Source organism: Sarcophilus harrisii, chromosome 3 (genome assembly GCF_902635505.1).
Source record: "Sarcophilus harrisii chromosome 3, mSarHar1.11, whole genome shotgun sequence".
Taxonomy (NCBI): domain Eukaryota; kingdom Metazoa; phylum Chordata; class Mammalia; order Dasyuromorphia; family Dasyuridae; genus Sarcophilus; species Sarcophilus harrisii.
In genome coordinates, this window is record NC_045428.1 from 417,384,051 (window position 1) to 417,401,403 (window position 17,353).

The window sequence follows — 17,353 nt, forward strand, 5'->3', positions numbered from 1 at the left end:
GAAAAATGAATTAGAGCGGGAAGAGCTTTGAAGCTAGGAAACCGAATAGAATATAATGCATTGCAGTAGTCCAAGAGAAAAGGGTGGTAGTTGTGCAAATGGAAAGAAGTGAACTAATGTGAGAGATGTTATGGAGGTAGAATTGATAACACTTTGAAACTGATTTGGATATGAAATGAAAAAGAGTTGAAATTTATTCTGGAATTGTGAATCTGGATAAATGGAAGGATAGTGGTATCCTCCAAATAACTTTCAAATATTTAAGCATACTAATCAATTCAATAACCAACAACAATTCTGGGAGATCAATAAAGAAGCAAGCTGCTTCCTTGACGGACTCAATGCAGAATAAAATCTGTATTTTCAGACATGGTCAATGTGGGGTTTTGTTTAGCTTCACTACATATATTTATTACAAGGATCTTGTTTTCTTTTTCCCCAAGTAGGAGGAGATGAGAGGAAGAGGAAATAAATGCTATTTTAAAAAGTGGAGCTGCCCTCAACAGAAATAACTGTTTGGAAGAGGTATCAATGTGGGAAGAGGAGAAATAACAGATTCTAGTTTTTGACATAGTGATTTTGAGATTTCTATGAGTTAATCAGTTTGAAATATCCAGGAGTTGGTGATGTGATAATATAAGTCAGGAGACAGGTTGTCAGGATATAGATCAAAGCTTCTTAAAGTGGAGGTTTCTTTTTTTTTAAATAATATTTTATTTTTTCAACCTCATGTAAAGATAGTTTTCAACATTCATCTTTGCAAAACCTTAAGTTCCAGATTTTTCTCCTTCTCTCCCTTCTTCTCCTTCCCCAAGATAGTAATCTGATAGAAGTTAAACATATACAATTCTTTTAAACATATTTCCATATTCTTCCTGCTGTACAAAAAAAAAAAAAAATCAGATCAAAAGGGGAAAAATGAGGGAAAAAAACTCCATGAAACAAAGAACAACAAAAAAAGTGAGAACATTAAGCTTTGTTCCACATTCAGTTTTCATAATTCTTTCAGTGGATGCAAATGGCACTTCACATCACAAATCTATTGGAATTGCCTTGAATCACCTCATTGTTGAAAAGAGTCAAGAGTTCATCACAACTGATCATCACATCATATATGTAATGTTCTCTTGGTTTTGCTCACTTCACTGAGCATTGGTTCACGTAAATCCAGGCTCTTTTGAAATTAGTCTGCTCATCATTTCTTATAGAATAATAATATTCCATTACATTCATATACCAAAACTTATTCAGTCATTCCTCAACAGATAGACATCCACTCAATTTATATTTCCTCGCCACTACTGCTACAAACATTTTTTTGCACATGGTGGTCCTTTTGCCTCTTTTATAATCTCTTTGGGATACATACCCAATGGAGAGACTATGGAGCAAGTGATAAGCAAAGCACAGTTTTATAATTCTTTTGGCATAATTCCAAATTGTTGTCCAGAATGGTTGGATTATTTCACAACTCCACCAACAGTACATTAGTATCCCAGTTTCCCCCATCTTTTTTTTTTTATCATTATCTTTACTGTCATCTTAGCCAATCAAAAGGTGTGAAGTGATATCTCAGAGTTGTCTTAATTTGCATTTTTCTAATTGATAGTGATTCTGACAAGAACGCTAGCACCCAAGACCCCAGAATCAGCCGGAATCAGGATAAGCAAAAGTCCTTAGTTTTTATTCTTGGTCTTTAGATGCAGGATTGAACAGGATAGAAGCAGAATCTCTGCGACTGCCTTCTCCCTCATCTACTGCCAAAGTGTGACCTTGGCTAGTCTTGCTTCACCCCCTAGTCCCTCCTACAATCCTCTGCATACACCCATCCTTGAGCCAGCACAGGATAGTAGGAAGGACCATTTTCCAAGCATATGCCCATAGAGTATTGTCCAATCTGTAGTTAGCCTCAAGTGCTCAGCAGTCCTGACCTCAGTGCATCAACTCAATAGTTTCAGTTCTCTACAAGTGATATAGAGCATTTTTTCATATGACTAGAAATGGTTTTAATTTCTTCATCTGAAAACCATCTATTCATGTCCTTTGACCATTTATCAATTAGGGAATGACTTGTATTTTTATGAATTTGAGTTCTCTATATTCTAGAAATGAGACTTTTATCAGAAACGTAGGATGTAAATTTTCCCCTCCCCCCCCCCAGCTTTCTGCTTCCCTTCTAATCTTGGCTAAATTGATTTTGTTTGTGCAATAAATTGTAACTTTCTTTTCTTTTCTTTTTAAGTTTTTTGGTCCTTATTATTTATTTATTTTAAAATAACTTTTTATTGACAGAACTTATGCCAGGGTAAATTTTTACAACATTATCCCTTGCACTCACTTTTGTTCCGATTTTTCCCCTCCCTTCCTCCACCCCCTCCCCCAGATGGCAAGCAGTCCTATACATGTTAAAGAGGTTACAGTATATCTTAGATACAATATATGTGTGCAGAACTGAACAGTTCTCTTGTTGTTCAGGGAGAATAAATTGTAACTTTCAATTCAATATGAGATTGTTAAACTGAATGTGGGGGTCATAAAATTATGATTATCAATAAATGTTTGATTTGAATATTGGGGGTATCATAAACATTTCTTGGGCAAAAGGGGATCACAAGTGAAAAAAGTTTTAAGAAGTTCAGAAAAGGAAGTTCAGCAAAGAAAATGAGGAATAAACAAGTCCTTTAATTAAAGTTTCCCCTTAATACTAGAGCCTTCTCTGTTGATTAGCATTGTAAAGAAAAACAACTTTAAAAGACTTAAGAACTTTAATCACTCAATAAACTTTTATTAAGTGCTTTCTATGCGACAGTAATTATGCTAAGCACTTGGGATGTAAAGAAAGGCAGTCTCCCATCTGTAGGAGCTCTAAACCTACTGGAGAGAAAGAATTCAAATAATGTTATACCATAATGAAATATACTGGATTAATTGAAGATAACAGAAGAAAGCATGAGGCTCAGTATAGTGCTTGGTAGTAGACATTTGCTGTTGTAGTGTGTGTTTTGTACTTGAAGGAGATCATGACCTCTGGAAGTGATGCCATGACTTGCAAATGAAATGAATCTAAGTGAGGCAGGGCTGTGCAGAGTCACTACTCTTTTTCCTCCTGAGCTATCTTGATCCAATGGCAAGCTAAAAGATCAGGACAACTGCAGGTAGTCCTGGATGTAGTGGGGAGACCTTGGCTTGTTTAAGCTAAAATCTTCCCCAGGTCTTAGTGTGTGTAAGGCAACACTCATTCAATGATTAAGGCTAGATAAGAAATGAGGCAGAGAATGGTCTTTTTTACCTAGTTTAAAAAAATTCAATCTGGGAAGATCCTTGGAGTTTCTAGCCAAAACAGAAACAATTGATCCAGGTAGATTTGGACTGGGACAGGCCAGTTAAAGAGAATTAGCCTTGAGACATGGTCCTTAAAAAAGAAATCTAGACTACAAACCCTAAGATATCTTGTGAGGTTTCAGCAATCAAAATGTATATTATTTTGAACAGAGTTCCCACAGGTAAAGGTATTGATTCTTTATGTGGACACAGAGAGAGATCAGAGAGGGAGTAGAAGGAGGGAAAGGAAGGAAGGGAGGAAAGAAGGAAGGAAGAGAGGAAGGAAGGGAGGGAGGGAGGGAAAGAGAGGGGAAAAAAGAAGGAAGGAAGGTAGGAAGGAAGAAAGGAAGGGAGGGAGAAGGTAGGAAGGAGAAAGGAAAGAAGGTGGGTCTCCAATGTGGCACTCAGATTACACAGCTGGTAAGTATTAAGTGCAGAATCTGGATTTGAATTCTGGTCCTCCTGACTTCAGGGCTGTTGCTCTACCCACTGTTCCATAATAAACTGGTTAAAAGAATTAAATATAATTTCTTTACTGGTTCTAGACTCATCTCTATTGTGCACAGTCTGGTTGATAAGTGATGTATTAAAAACACTTTATTGTCTTCTTGACTGCCAGAGTCTGAGTTTTTAAATCTATTATACGAAATCTCCCCAATCTGAAATCATTAATGCCATTCTAACCTCATTGCCTACTTTTCCCCTCTATATATTCTACTTTTTCAGCTCAACTAGGTTTCTGGAAATCATTTAAATATAAACACTATTCTCATGCTGGAATGGACAAAGAAAAGAGCCCAACGTGATATGATCTGCATTCCACAATATTCTACAATTCTCTCTTCTACAAGGGAGTGTCACATGCCAACCCCATTGAATCACTGAAGAAGTCACTATTAAAATATAATGCCTACAAGGCCAAGGGTGGCACCTTTGTTCTTCCCCATAACTAACTTGTTCAGCTGCAGCTCCCCATCTATCAAGGTATTTTGCTGGATATAAGGTGGTACAAGTGAGAGATTATGTATGAGTCAGGGCAAATCTATCACCACTATTTGAAAAGTAATTCAGTATAAATGGTGTACTTCCTACTAGTGTGTCAGTTTTATCATTTTCATTTTTAAAGGGCAGTGCATCTGTTATTTTTTTCTTAGTTCAAAGAACAGTCAAACATTTGTTATTTAATGCATTGTCTATTGCAAATGCCAAAAAGAAGGGCTCAAAGATACACACTATTACGAATATCTATTTCTCCATCTCACAGCTGTCCAAATCTTTGGCTGTGGTCCTTTTTTGCAGGAAACAATGTGACCACTTGTACGAAGCTGGCAATGGCTTTAGGTTAACTATTCTAAATCATTCCCTTCCTTTCTCTCATATTACAACTAAAGATTACAGAAAGCCATGTAATAATTTTTACTTTCTTATGGTTTGGGGGGACAATTCTATATTATATAAATATAATGTGAACATTAATATAAACATTTACTTTAGAGACTCTCTTTTTAAGAAAAAAAGAAACTATTCTATCTTTGCCACAAAAAAATCCTTAATTTGGATATTTGAGAGGCAGTACAGTAATACTGATATGCTTTATAGAAAAGCAAAACTCCCAACAATACTGATGTGCTTTATAGAAAAGCAAAACAACAAAGAAAAGCATTTTTTGCATTGTAAACAGTTTCATCCTGGGGTGAGGCAATATCAAAATATATGACTCAGGTCCAGGAAGTTGTAAAGTGCTTATATGTGTCACTGAAATCATTACTTCCTGTGTCTGTGGAGAAAGTGGTTGCAAGGGAGGGGCCAGGTTTTGTGGAAGAATTTGTAAAAATTCTGTAATTGAATTGAGAAGGATACATCTCTACAACTACTTGTATCTCATTTTTTCAGACCTATGCTCCCACTTACATCTCATTTTTGCAAGTGAGCTTCCATTACTTATTCCTTCATATTTTCTATTTATTTCCCAGTTTACATAGAGTGACTTTTGCCTGAGATGCTCAATTAATGTATTTAATGTTACTATTCAACATTAATCTAGAGGAGTGGGGTAGGAGAGAGAGAGAAAATTTTTGATACACAAGATTTTGCAAGGGTGAATGATGAAAATTATCTATGCACACGTTTTTTGGGGAAAAAAGCTTAAATAAATAATAAAAAAAAGGATTGTACATATTTAACAACAACAACAAAAAAGCTAATGATATTACCTACCAGCTCTCAAAAGAGAAAGAAGGCACAGTAGCCTTTGTAGACCAGTAGCATAAAATGAAACTCCAGACCTTGGTATTAAAAATTAAAAATGTCAGCACAGTTTATCCAAACTTTTCTTTAATGTTCCTATTCATGAAATGTATCTAAAGTACTATAGGAATAGTGATACAGGTAACTTTTCGTGAATAATGATTCTTAATTGACATGATATTGATAATTGTATGATAAACTATTCTTTTAACATACTAATGTTATATGCTGAATTGTCAGGTGAAAATGGCCATAACTAGTATTGTGGCAATAAGAAACATTCTCCCAAAATTTCATTTGCTGCAAATTATCACATGAATAAGTCTAAACCTAGGTATACGTAACTTAGATGTTACAAATGTATTAAATCTTGGTTAAATTCCTAAGCCAACTAACAAAACTGTATTTAACCAGAAAGTAGTTGGCCTATAACTTGAATAGTATTAGCACCAATTTCTCAATTCTGGAAGTGAATTTCCCAGTTCAAACTATACAAAAATATCTAAATTGTCTACACTAAAGTAGGAGCAGGACAAAGAAAGAAAGATGAGAAATAAAAGTCTAGTCAAAGTATTTTACCTTGATATTTTACAGAAAAGAAAACAAAGTAATTTGCCCAAGCCTACCCAAGCTAGTAAGCACCTTAATCAGAGTCAAATCCAGATTCTCTGCCTCCAACTCATATTCTTTTCATAGCAGTTTAAGATTTTATAGTTTTTATAAGTATAAGGATCTTTGATAATAAAAGTTTTGCAGACTGGCAAAAATTTTGATAGTCTTGGGTTGGAGATCTAAGCTTTTCCTGTTTTTCAGATTGTTCCTTTCCCTCTGCATTTGATCCCACAGATTCATGAAACACTACAGTTTGTTTTACAGTAGTTTTCATTAAACAAGATTTCAGCATAGTAGTAGGCCTTGTTCCTGGCAACTACTTGGTTGCTCAGAATGGAATGCCTGAAATTATGTCAATAGTTAGGGTTTTTATTTTTTTCACCTTCGGCCATTTAAGTCACCTCTCTTATCTTAGCCCACTTTTTGTTTTGCTCAGTTTTTCATCATTACAGCTGGTAGAGTAGAATCCCAGGTTTTTTTAATTGGAAGGAATCTTCAACATGATTTAGTTCTTCTGAGGAACTAAGACAAGGAATAGACCACCTAGATTTTACCCTTCCTAAACATTTTCTTCCTTCAAATTGAGTTCCCTGTGAAGTTGTCCTGCCACAACCTAGTGGATGGGTTGTAGTGGCTATCAGGAGTCCCAGTGTAGTTGGCATCAAATACTCCAATTAAGCTGTGATCTCATATAAAATCTCCAATTAATTGTGGAATATAGGCTCCACTATTGCAAATTGTAATCCATCAGTGCCAGTCTAGCCTATGTGACATGTATATTTTCTTCCCTAAGTTTACCACAGGGTACAAGTTTTCTATCAGTGTGCTTGAAGTCTTAATAATGGCTATTCGTGGGTATAATATGTGATTAATTATTCATAGGCTAGTAGCACAAATGAACTATAGGTTGTGGTTCAGGGTTTTACTGTAATTGATATTAAGAACCTAAACCTACTCAATCTCCTCTCCTTTCTCTCACTATATTCTACTATACAATGATGTACATTGTGCTCTTCCTGTTTTCCCACCTTTCTCTTAATATGTCTGTGCTTATCTTTGTCTTTTCTTGCTTTTCCCTTTCTTCCACCCTTTTCTTTCCCCATCCTTTTTTATTTGCTCTTACTCTCCATTCTATCTCTTTCTTTTTAGCTAGCAATAATAGTTAATACCAGCATATACTTATGTTACAACTTTATTCAGTTATATTTCATGTTTCTATCCCATAATTTTAAAAACAAGTGATTTTTTTCTTTAAAGACAAAGCAATAGAAACAAGATTTTTTTTTTTAAACTTAGGATCACATATTTAAAACTGGAAAAGTCTCAAAAGGTCATTTAATCCAACATCCTCATTTATCCTAGGGTGAAGTGCTTTATCACTTACAGGTCCTACAGCCAAGTAGAAGAGCTAGGAATTTTAATCCATATTAACTGACTCATTGATGCCCTTTGAACTGTATTACACTATTTCATGTAACCATGAATGACCCTTCACAGTCACAAATTTTTCTCTTCCAAATGTAGGAACTAATGTTTATATCCTGTTATTCTTTATGCAGCACTCCTATTTTTTTTAAACAATAAGAGTTCCAGAAATTTATTGAAAGAATCTCCTTCAAGTCATCTTATTGCTGTAAAAGAAGAGAAGTCATGGGATCATGTGGCCTCTGTTATTTCATTTTATAGTGCCTCCATTTCCTGTTCTGCAGGTCCTTAGGCTTTACGGATGCTATTTTAGGGTCCTTTTCTCTCATTTTGCTACATGATATCCTTGTTATGGAGGAGACAGGTCTGTTCAGCATTTAATGACTTTCTCAGTTTTTTATGTTTCATTTTTCTTCACCCTCACTATCTAAACTCCTATGTTTCTTCTTTTTCTCTTTTTGATTTCTCTTAGTGAAGGAAGTTGCATCAGAGTTTTTGGTCTGCTCATTTGCTATTCCTTTTTGATATTATCAGGAACATATTCATCCACAATTAGCAGTTTCCTTCCCAGCTTTTTCAGTATAGTAGGAGAGCTGGATAAAGAAGTGTTAGCACTTGTATTTCCATCTATCTTCTTTCTAATAGGAACCCCAAATATGTGTAAAATTGTTGGTTTTGACATCCTCCTCATACCTCATACTTGTTCCATGTCTTGAATATTTCACATAATCTTCTATTTGAACTGATAGTAGGTATTCTTGACTTCCATATATCTCTAGGATGGTTTTTTTTCTGTCATTTTCAGAAATATTCCTTCTTAACTTAAAATAATTTATACAGCAACTCCAATTTTGTTGGATCAGTTTGGAGATGTACTTTAGACATAAGCCTGCCAGGCAGACAACTATTTATGCAATTGAAATTGTATCTCCAATGTATCATAATTCTCTCCTGTACTTAATCAAGATTCTTTCTGCATTGGCATAAAAGTTATCTCTATTACTCTTGTTTTTGGATCCTAATAGGCAGAATTGGGATCTAAATTTCTCAATTATTTAGAATACTACTATGGTCTCTTTCTGAGAAGTTGGTTCTCCCCATATGTTTTGGTGAATTCATTTGTTTCATTAATTCTTCCTGTTGTCTTCTGAACTTTTAGTGTATGTTTAGCCATAATCTTCATGTTTTTCTGAGTAGTAGTCTTTCCCCCTATCTCTTTTATCATCGTAGTCAAACACAAACTCAGGGTGGATATTTTCATCTGATACTCTTTTACAGTATTTTGAAGTCTTAACAGTCTCCTTTCTTATGCCATTCTTTGTTTGAACTATCCTCTTTTTATTTCTCACATTGTTTAATGTGGATCTTTTTGATGATATATAGAGACGTGGAGATTGAAATCTTTTCCTTCGTGTACTTCAGCAGGGATGTTACCCAGCTTTCTTTGTTCTTCTAGCTCCAGTCTTGGTCATTCTCTTTGACTCTTCCAAACCCATGTCCCTAGCTCCCTTGGGGTGTGGGAGGGCCTGGGGTTTGTTGCTTTTGTAACAGCAGCCTACGTAGTCCCAGTTACTGGGCCATATCACTGCTTCTGCTGAGGGGAAGACCAGAGAGAATCATCCTGCAATCTGACTCCAAAATGTAATGTCCGGGCTAGCTTTCTGAAGGGCCTCTGGAAAGGCCTTGTTCTCAGCAGGATAGTCACCATGAGGATGGACAAGAATAGAGTCCAAAGTATTTATTGTCTCCTTCACAGTCTGTGTCTGTCATAGTCTGATCCAGTCTCAGTCTGACCCAGTCTCCTCTAGAAGTCTGCCAGTCTGCCAGTCTGTCAGTGTCAACCAGTCTCCCTCTGAGTCTGACTTTGTCCCCAGTTTAAATACCCTATTACAATAACATCATTACAATATACTGAATATGTGTGAACTAGTAAACCATTAGATCAGTATACTAAGTACTAAATATATATGTGAATTAGAGAATCATTATATCATCAATTCCATTGAGTTAACACCTTGTTTCAAGTATACTTCTCCTAAGTTCCTGCCCACTATGCCAAAATGCTTCTATGATGGCTGAGACTTAGGTACACCTGGGATCTTCTGTAGGAAGCCATCAGGCCTGACTTATCTTAAAAGAGACAGTGATAGGTTTAACTTTGCTATTATTTGTTCCAAGTCTTCAGACTTCACATATCTATCTATTTTTGTTTAAATTGTGATGAAATGTCAAATGAAACCTTATTAGATTTTAAAAATAGAAATATTGCTAAATGCAAATTTCATATGTTACCATTTTAGATTGGTGGGCTATAATAGTATCTCCTGTTTGTATCCAAGGATTTTTTGTAATTCCTTCAACCAGTGATGCATCAAAAGTGTCTTTGGGCTTCAAATTTCATCTTGTACCAGTGTGTCTCTGAATTGATAATAAAAGATTAAAATTTTTTTTCATTGTTATTCAATGTTATGAGCCAGAACTTGAAACAAGGTGTTAACTCAATGGAATTGATAGAAACAATGCTTGTTTACACCTTTGAGAGGTCACACATTGACTCACACATTGGAGTTCACAAGTCGGGAGATATCCAAGTTTACACCTCCCACAATCCCACTCTCTCAGAGGAGGAGTCAACTTTTGGGTTCACACCTTTATGAGATCATATATAAGAAGCTCTCAGTCTCAGTGAGAGTCAGTTGGAAGATTGAGAAGCCAGGAATCGGAGTTGAGCTAGAGGCAGAAGCTGGAAGAGCTAAAAGACAAGCTGCAAGAGCTCTTGGAACTAAGGAGGGAGATAGGCCTATAAGAATACTAACCGGGCTGTTTTGGAAGAGACAATAAAAGACTATATTTTAATTCCTGGCTGTGTTTGAGGTTATTATTACTCAGAACTGAAACTAAGGCTGCCTCCAGAAAACCTTCCCAAGAAACCTGCTCCCAGAGAGAACCATCCGTATTTTACAAAAAGAAGAGAACACTACAATTCAACTCTATATTTTTGCTAATAGCATCAAACTTTTGATTTTTATTTGAAAATATAAGTTTTAATCAAGAGAAGTAGCAACATATTTGAGACCATTTATCATGATCAGTTCACTTTGTGAAAGAATATTCCATAAAATATATTTTACCAAAAAATGTTCCTCTAGAGTTGTAATAAAAAGGAAATTGAGTGACAAAGACATTTTAGATTAGATATTAGAATTGTTGCAATTTGATATTCTTACCATAAGTCTTGGGTCTGATCCATAGCTTTTGAAATTCAGAAACTTGATTTTATCACTTCATTTAATTAAGAATGATAGGTTCTGGAGAATTCACTTGCATGACTTAAATTCACAAGAAACTAGTTGATAAATTACAGTACTACTCTATTAATTTATAAGGGAGAGCATAACTTTTGATTGACCAGCATAATTACATTTTCTATGTAAGGTACTAATTTATGGTATTTAGACCACAATATTTTGTAGAAGAAAGAGACTGTTGTTTTAATGACTCAGAGAGAAAAAGAAGTGGCTCACTCATTGGCTCACTTAGTATGTGTATGTATTTATGTATGTATGTATTTAGTATGTATATACTAATGATTATTTCTTATATGTGTGTATTTCTTTATATGTGTGTATGTAAATATATACACACACATGCACATATGAATATATACAATCAACTTATAAACCCCATCCTACCCATCACCAAAATTAAGGAGGCTGTTATTATTGCTTCTCACTTCCATACTCATACCCGTGAAATTGTGCTGCTGCTTTAACAAGTTAGTCCTGATTGGCAACTTGAAAATAACTGTTCTGTACATAACACCATCATTTAATACTTACAGGTTTCAAAAGAAATAAATTTTGCAACACTATTCACAAGGAATTTATAGTATATTTGAGGAGGAAATGATAAACATATTTTTTATATAATCCCAGACCCTCAGATACTTTCATGATTCTCTGATTTCATTGATTTGCAAGTTAGCTTCATTGGTGTGGCTCACAGCTTGTCATTACCTTCTCAATTCATGCGACTCTTGCTCATGTCCTCATGTGAGTTCAGTAAGGAGGGACTATCTAATGAATAGGGGATCTTTCTTTCCTTTCTCATATTCATCATGTAGCTGGTGTCTTTTCTCATTTTATCGTGCATGTTCCTGATTTTATTTTCTTCTTTGGAAATTCCTCATTGGTTATATTTTTGCCACCTGCTTAAACTCACCATAAGACATCTTTTCTAAGTGTTATTTTTAAAAATTCATTTTGAATTTAAATTTTCAATATTTCAATTCTTTGAGCTCTTGTTCTTTGTGTCTCAAAGCCACCCAGGATCAGCCTAATGTTGGTATTAAAAAGATATAGACCTTTGTTTCAGGGAGAAGCTAGACATCATTAAAGAAACTTTGAAATTTCCTGTGAACAATGTAGCTCACTCTTCTCTTTCTGTTTGGACCCAACTTGTTCATTTGCATTGTCTATTCCAGATGTACTTGATTAGGGCAGACATTCTCCTAACTTGCTAATGGGTTTGAGGATTGTTGATTTCCCCTCAACTTGATTTATCCTGTCTGCTAAGATGTTTTTTTCAGGGTGCAACTGCCACAAATGCTACAACATCTTGGAGTCACAAGTGAGAGTTCGATGACAGATAGACATCAAAGGTAGATGAGCAGCTCTGAAAAGGGCTCAGCAAACCCTCATACTAAAAACATCAACTCTCCCTTAACTTGCCATACACCCAGACATACTTACAAACTCTATATGTCATTCCTGCATTTACATATCATAATCTGAGCAACAGACATTCTCATTTGATCTTTCCTGTGTAATTGGTTGTCAGACATTTTTGAGTTATTATAGGTCTCTTCTAAGAGCTGTTCTAGGGCTTGTTCCAGTGCAATATTTCAGAACCATATCATCTGCAAACAGGGTCATGGGGAGGACCTCAACCTTCAGGAATCATTCTTCAACTTGGACTCATGTTGGATCTCCTTTGTGTTTTATGCTGTACTTGATCTTTTTGACCCTCTGAACATATTTAAGACAACATAGTATATGTTATTTACTAAAAGGTCATGATATGGAGGACTTAATTCTCAGTTAATATTTCTTTTATGTTGGAGTCTCATGATAATGTTTAAGATTACATTACAAACTCCCAGATTACTTTGGAAATACACTATCTATACTTAATGCCAAAACTATTGCTCATTACATAGTGAGGCTACACAACCAATCTCAGTTCAGGAATTCTGGATTTTCAGCACCTTTCAGGTAGGATAATTTGAGTGTTAAGAAATTCTATAAAAAAGAAGTGCAATCATAATTCTGACTTACTTAGTCAGGATGAGCTGCCACCTATGATCCAGACTGATAGTTTAAACCCAATTAGAAAAATAATAAATGGGTTTTGTTCTCTATGGCTATGGTCCCTTCTATTGATATGAATAAGTGAGTAAACTGTATAAACAGTTACTTAGCTTGCTGTCACCTTTGATATATGCCATCAGCCACCAAATGTACTAATCAGAAATCATCTTTTGATCAAATCTGACCTTGATATATTGTCACAATTTCTTGCAAATATACTATTTGTGTATATACAATTATCTTCTTATTTATTTGTACTACTCTTTAATCTTCACATCCAATGCCCATGTCACTGCTCATTTTCATCCTTTCTTGAAATGAATCATGGATATGTCTATGCCATCATTCTCAGTCCATTTGCTGATTCCATCAGTTACTTCAGAAAAATCTTTACAGAGATGACATTTTGTAAATAGAAAGCTATAATCCATGAATTTAATGATAAGAAAGTAAATGTGAATCAGCAAAGGATAGTAATGGTGGTGGCAACTGGGAGAAAAGATCCACTAATTCAAATAGCAGCTTGTGACATAAGAAACTAAATGAGATGTAAACTTATTTTGTATTTAATTTATGCTTTAACATATTTAACATGTACTGGTCATCCTGCCATCTAGGAGAGGGGGTGGAAGGAAGGAGGGGAAAAACTGGAACAAAAGGCTTGGCAATTGTCAATGGGCAATTACCCATGCATATAACTTGTAAGTAAAAAGCTATATAAAAAAAAATTAAATGAAAGTACAAATTAGAAGAAGAATCCAAGAGTTTCAAAATTATGTAATTGTTTTCTCCTAAATGATTACATATAAGCTATTTTAATTTTCATTTTAAATTAATTTTTATTAGTGCTTAATCAAGAAGACTTTTTCAAGTAGTTAATGAGTAGCTAATCAGTTTTTTTTAACCTTTCTTATATTTTTCTTTTACTATGTAGCTATCTAGTCTGTATTATAGCAATAGAAACAATTCAAATGTCTATAATTTCTGAAATTTGGTTTTGTAAGTATGTAAAAGTATTTTTTTTCTGTGACCTCAGCCTTTACTTTTAAAGTAAGGTTTGCTTTTTTATATCTTATCATTTTACATGTGTCTTAGTGATCTGTCTTCAACCATCACTCATTGCTTTTTATCTGAGTTATGTAACTTGCCAATGTTTTCTGTAGGTCCCCTAAATTCTTTGTCTTGTTTTAGTCTCTAATTTTCAACTGCTTCAGTCTTACTTAACTAGATGAACAAACTAAGACAAGTAAAATTTTGTTTGCATAATTTTTATTTTCAAGGGTGATTGTGTGTCTATTTTTGTGTCATGAAAAAGTAGTAACCATTTTAAAAATATGAGTATATGTAAAACATTATCCTAAAAATAAGCTTCAATATGCCTTCAGACTCCCATCAGTTCTTTCTCTGGATATAGATAGTGTTTTTCACTTTAAGTCCTTCAAAATTGTCTTGAGTCATTGTATTCCTGAGAGTAATTAAGTCATTCACAATTGATCATTCCCTGGTATTGCTATTACTGTGTATGTTGTTCTTCTGGTTTTTCTCATTTCACTTTTCATTAGCTCATGCAAATCTTTCCAGAATTTGTGAGAGCATCCAGTTTATCATTTCTTACAGCACAATAATACACAATCACAATTATATACAATTTATTTAGCCATTTCCCAATTGATGGCCATCCCTTCAATTTATAATTCTTTGCTACCACTAAAAGAACTACTATAAATATTTTTGTCTGTATAAGTTCTTTTCTCTTTTAAAAAAAAAATCTCTTTGGGATATAGACCTAGTAGTAGTAGCATTGGTTAGTCAAAGGGTGTACATAGTTTTATAGCTCTTTGGTCATAGAGCCAAATTGTTCTATAGGAAGATTGAGTCAGTATATAACTTTACCAACAGTACATTAATATCTCAGTTTTCCTACATCTCCTCCAACATTTGTCATTTCCCTTTTCTTTTATATTAGACAATCTGATGTGGAAAGAAGTCTTTCAAAGTTGTTTTGTTTTGCATTTTTCTGATCAGTAGTGATTTAGAGAACTTTTTATATGACTATAGATAGGTTTGATTATTTCATTTAAAAACTTCCTGTTCTTATCCTTTGATCATTTATCAGTTGAGGAAAGGTTCTTTTTATAAATTTGACTCAGTTATCGCTATATTTGAGAAATGAGAGAAACTTAATGTAATTTTTTTTTCAAATTCTATTACTATGTATTTATTTCTCTCCTACTTCCCTCCTGTTTATCCTACTTTCTCTCTCCTTTCACTTTGTTCATTCTCAAAGGTATTTTGCTTCTGAATTTTATCTTCCCCAATCTTTCCTCCCTTCTATTTTCCCTGCAGGGATCCTCAAACTACGGCCTGTGAGCCAGATGCTGCAACTGAGGACATTTATCCCCCTCACCCAGGGCTATGAAGTTTCTTTATTTAAAGGCCCACAAAACAAAGTTTTTGTTTTTACTATAGTCTGGCCCTCCAACAGTCTGAGGGACAGTGAACTGGCCCCCTATTTAAAAAGTTTGAGGACCCCTGCTACCCATAGGATTGTTTATGTTACTCCCTCTTTAAGTCAATTCTAATGAGAATGAGAAGAGAGTTCATAAACTCCCTCTCACTTCCCTCATATTCCCCTCCATTGTAAAAGCTCTAAAGCTCTTTTATATGAGATAGCTTAGCCCCATTCTCCCTCTCCCCTTTTCCTTCTCAGAGTATTCTCCTTTCTTAACCCTTAATTTAAACCTCACCTGGAGGGGAAGCCAACAGCCCCCAATCTCAGTACAAGTTAGAAGGGAAGCCTACCCTCCAGTGAAAGCAAGCAGCTAAGTCCTTAGCCCTAGTGCAAAAAATTTAGAAGGGACTTTAAAAAGTAAATTAGAGAAGAAGAAAAATTGAGAAAGAAAAAGAGATTAATGCTAGAGAATCATGAAAAAAGAGTCAATACCATGAGAAAAGATATAAAGAATTTTACAGAGGAAAATAACTCCCTAAAAAAAACAAAAGTTGACCAAAAGGAAAAGGAAGTACAAAAGCCCACAGAAGAAAATTCCTTAAAAATTAGAATTGAATAAGTGTAAGTTAAGGACTCTATGAGACAACAAGATACAATAAAACAAAACCAAAATAGTAAAAAAAAAAAAAAGATGAAAATGTGTAATTTTTCATTGTAAAAACAATTGACCTAGAAAATAGATCCTGGAGAGAGAATGTAAGAATTATTGGACTACCTGAAAATCATGATACAAAAAAAAAAAAAAAAAACTTTGACAACATCTTTCAAGAAATTCTCAAAGAAAACTGCCCTGGTTTATTAGAACCAGAGGGCAAAATAGAAATTGAAAGAATTCACTGATCACTACCTGAAAGAGATACTAAAGTAAAACCCCAGGAATATTATCCCAAATTCCAGAGTTGCCAGATCAAGTACTGCTAGCAGCCAAAAAGAAACAATTTAAATATCATGAAGCTACAGTCACATTTATACAGGATTTGGAAATTTTCATATTAGGGAACTGGAGGTCTTAGAAAATAGTATACCAGAAGGCAAATGATTTAAGATTACAAACAAGAATCAGGTACTTCACAAAATTGAATATAATCTTTCAGGGGGAAAATGGATATTCAACAAAATAGAGGACTATTGAGCATTCCTAATTAAAAGACCAGGGCTGACTAAAACTTTTGACCTCCAAATACAATATTCAATGAAAATTTAAAAAGATAAACAAAATAAAACAAACTCCAAATAAACCAAAACCTCAACCAAGAGAAAACATAAGAAATTCAATAATTGTTATGGGCCAGAACTCTGAACTTGAAACAAAGGAGTCTTACAAGGTACTAAGTCAGTGGAATTGATCGAGACAATAGTTATCTAATTTAGCATGGTTCAGTATGATTGATTTAATCCTACAAGGAGATGTTTTGGGCCAGAACCTGAAACAAGGTACTAAGTGGAATTGAGGAGACAATGGTTAAATCTAGTTTAGCATTGATTTAATCCTACAACAAATAATGGTTTCCTAGTGATATAATGGTTGATGTATATTCAGTGTGGGGTATACAAGCTAGAAGCTCTCAGGGCCAGAAGGACAAGCACACTAGAAGCTCTTGGAGCCTGAGACAGATTCATTCTATCGTCCACCTTTGTGGTGGCTGGAGGCTGAAACACAAACCTTTGGATTCAGAGACAGTTGAGGAGATTCAGAAGCCAGAGAAGGCAGGGGGGAACTCAAGCTCTTGGAACCAAGGAGATAGGCCTCCAGAAAACTAGCCAAGCCCCAAGTAAAGGAGATAGGACTTTGAAGGAGACAATAAAGGATTTGGACTTTAACCCCTGGCTACTTGTGTGGTGATTACTGAACTGAAACAAAGGCTGC

The 17,353-nt window shown here is 34.7% G+C and overlaps 1 protein-coding gene and 1 pseudogene across 1 annotated transcript in view; one reads left to right on the forward strand and one right to left on the reverse strand.

Moving 5' to 3' along the window:
- CCDC148 (coiled-coil domain containing 148) overlaps positions 1–17,353 on the forward strand; it is a 279,517-nt gene that overhangs the window by 47,460 nt on the left and 214,704 nt on the right. The window lies entirely within an intron of this gene.
- Positions 7,765–8,659, reverse strand: LOC100931832 (annotated as a pseudogene).